A 3830-nucleotide genomic window follows, 5' to 3' on the forward strand; every position below is an offset into this window, starting at 1 on the left:
GCCTACAGAAAAAAACCTATGTGGACCGATTGAGAGACCTGAATCTCTTCAGCCTCCACAAGAGTAGGCTGAGAGGTGATCTCGTGGCTGCCTACAAACTCATGGGGGGGAGGGGGATGTATACCAGGGTGCCTGTTGGGGTAGCTAGAAATAATGGCCACAAACTGGAAGAAAGAAAATTCAGATTGAACATCAGGAAAAAATTCTTTGCAGTGAGGGTTGCCAAAATATGGAATAAGCTTCCAAGGGAGCTGGTGCTGTCCTCTTCCTTGGAGGTGTTTAAAAGGAGATTGGATAGACACCTAGGTGCGGTCATCTGACCCCAGCACTCAACTAGTGCTGGGTGGAACCTCAGGAGGTCATCTCCTACATCCTGCTCAAGTCAGTAAAATCCTTGTTTAAACCATCCCAGACAAATATTTGTCTAAACAGCACTTAACAGCTCCCAGTGATGGAAAATACATGATCTCCCTAGGTAATCTGTTCTAGTCCTTAACCTTTCTCATCATAAGCAATATTCCACAACTTCTCTCAGTAGGCTGTTCCAGTGCTCGATCATCCTCATAGCCAGACAGTTCTTCCTACTAGCCAACTTAAATTTTACTTATTGTAATATAAGACCATTACTACTTCTTCTGTGCCTGATGGCTGCAGAGAATAGTTTATTACATAGATCACCATTCTATTTACAAGAACACTTTTTATATATGAAGGCTTTCATCAAATCCCTGTTCAGTCTTGTCTTCTCCAGATTAAATATCTTGTCCTTTAATCTTATATGTCATGTTTTATAGACCTCTAGGTTTTGTTATGCTTCTGCAGACCTTTCCCAATTTGTCCATGTCTTTCTTGAAGTGCAGTACTCACATTGGACTGAGTACTTGAGGTGAGGACTCACCAGTGCCAAATACAGTGGAAAAACACTTCCAGCTGCACATATTTACCTAGTAAAAATCCCACACTTTTTTGCAGTGAAATTACATGGCTGACTCCTGTTTCCAGTCTACTTTCAGGTCCTTTTCTGCAATAATGAAACTTAACCAATCATTCCTGCTTTTAGCATTGTGAATTTGATTGTTCCACCTGAAGTGCAGTACTTTGCCCTTGCCTTTGTTGAATTTGTTTCAAACTATTTTTTTTTCAAATTGTCAGGGTCATTCTGGGTCCATATGCTACCCTCCAAAGTATCTGCATCTCTACCTAGCTTCACAATGTCAACAAATTTGCTAAGTATACACTCAATTTCATTCTCTAACGATGATATTGAACACTGTTGGATCCAGGGCACATCCCTGAAGAACCTACTTGATAACTCCTCCCAGTTAGACATGAGCCATTCATGGCATCTCTCTCTAAGTATGATCATCCAACCTACTGCTGTTACCTACTGCATATCAGCTTCATTTAGACTTTGTTTCCTTAACTTACCTGTAAGAATGTCATGGGGTATAGTGTCAAAAGACTTGGTAAAGTGAAAGTATATCATGTCCACTGCTCTACACCATCTACAAAGCCTGGAAGGTTTATAGAATCATAGAAAGTTAGGGTTGCAAGGGATCTTGGGAGATCATCTAGTCCAACCCCCTGCTCAGAACAGGACCAGCCCCAACTAGATCATCCCAGCCAAAGGTTTGTCTAGCTGAGTTTTGAAACCCTCCAAAGATGGAGCTTTCACCACCTCTCTGGGTAACCTGTTCCAGTGTCTTACTACCCTCCTAGTGAGAAAATTCTTCCTAATAGCTAACCTAAACTTCCCTCCCTGAAACTTGAGACCATTGCTCCTTGTTGTGCCATCTGCCACCACTGAGAATAGCCTAGCTCCATCCTCTTTTGAGTGTGGGCTTTTCATCCCTACATTCAAATCATTGATGAAGATGTTGAAAAGCACTGGTCCAAGTACTGAACCCTGGTTATCTTCCACCAGGTGGACACAGATCTGTTTATTAGTAGTCTCTGGGTCTGGCCCCACAGCCAGTTTCCCACCCATCTGACTGTTGAATTGTTGAGCCCATAGTTTCCTAGTTTTACCTTGAGAGCCTCATGGGGCACCAAGTCAAAGGCCTTCCTAAAGTCCAAGTAAATGACATTAACCTCATTACCCATATCCAGGTGGTGAGGAACCTGGTGATAGAAGGAGATGAGGTTAGTCAAACATGACCTACCCACGACAAAACTGTACTGGCTGTCATTCAGAATTTTGCCTTCTACTAGCTTATTGCATATGGACTCCTTGGGAAATTGTTTGAGAACTGTTCCTGGGATTGAAGTGAGGCTGATCAGCCTGTAGTTTCCTGGGGCCTGTGTCCTCCCCTTCTTGAAGATGGACACAACTTTGGCCCTCTTCCAGTCTTCTGGGACCTCTCCTGAGTGCTGCGAATTTCAAAGAGGTTTGCCAACCATCCTGTGATGACTTTGACTAGTTCATTCAGTGCTCTTGGATGGAGTTCATCTGGTCCTGCTGACTTATACATATCCAGCCTCTCTAGATGTTCTTTCACCAGCTCTGCATTGACTGTTTGTAGGTGATCTTCCCTACTGTGACTATTCTGTGTCATATTTACATTTGGCAGGCTCTTACTCTTAGACTGGTGGAAAACAGAAGCAAAGTACTAGTTCAGGAGTTCAGGAAAACTGAAGTTTTCTTCTTGGTGTCAGTGATCACATCTCCAGATGCATTGAGCAGTGGTCCCACATTTCCACTGGTTTTCCTCCTGTTATCTACGTACCTATAGAAGGACTTCTTATTGCCCTTGATTTTGTTTGCTAACTTGAATTCAGTCACTGTCTTTGCTTTTCTGATCTGAACCCTACAGGTGTGGACCAATCTTATGTAGTTCTCTTTGGCCTATTTCTAGCTTCCATCATTGACAAGTCTCCCTTTTCTTTTTCAGAGGATCTTCCCTATTTAGCCAGAGCCTGACTTCTCTATTTAGCCAAGATCGCCTCCAGGCCCCTGTGCCACCTTTTTTGTGTATAGGTATCAACAACTGTGCACCGAGGATTATGTCCTTGAAGAATGACCACTCTTCATCTACACTCTTTCCCTGCAGTCCATGATCCTATAGGGCAGGGGTTGGCAACCCCTGGCATGCATGCCGAGCATGGCACATGAGGCCATTTTGCTTGGTACGCTGTGGCACAGCTGTTTGGAGCCTCCCAGCTGCAGCTGGCCCTGGCTCCGGGGAGCTGCTTCCAGTGATGGAGCCCGGGCTGCTCCCAGCAGGGCTTGCAGCATCCCAGCTTCCTGCTGGGAGCAGCCCGGGATCCCAGCTGGCAGCAGCTTCCCAGAGCCGGGGCCAGGTGCAGCCAGGAGGCTCCAAACAGCTGTGCTGGGCTCCAGGTGGCTCCAGCATCAGCTTCGCATCAGTCACCACCAGCATGGAGCTGATGCTGGAGCTGTGCAGCCCGGCGGAGCTGTTCACACTCTGCCCACTGCTAGCTGCAGCTGCTCAGAGTCCAGGCTGGCTCCAAACAGCTGCACCAGGCTCATCACCTCTGTACCGGGAGCGGGGGAGAGACTGGGGCTGCGCTGCCTCAGGCCCCACCCCCACCACCTGCTCTGAGGCATGCCTGCATGCGCCAGTGCAGAGCTGGTGCTGGAGTCGCCTGGAGCCTGGCACAACTGTTTGGAGCCTCCCAGCTGCAGCTGCCCTGGTTCTGGGGAGCTGCTGCCAGCCAGAATCCCGGGTTGCACCCAGCAGGCAGCTGGGATGCTGCAAGCCCTGCTGGGAGCAGCCCAGGCCCCAGCAGCTACCCAGAGCTGGGGTAGCTGCTGGCAGCCGCATAGCCCGGGCTGTGGGGCAGGGACTTTGGGTGGGGGGCAAGGGGCA

Source organism: Crocodylus porosus, unplaced genomic scaffold (assembly GCF_001723895.1).
Source record: "Crocodylus porosus isolate Cpor-Errol unplaced genomic scaffold, CroPor_comp1, whole genome shotgun sequence".
Taxonomy (NCBI): domain Eukaryota; kingdom Metazoa; phylum Chordata; order Crocodylia; family Crocodylidae; genus Crocodylus; species Crocodylus porosus.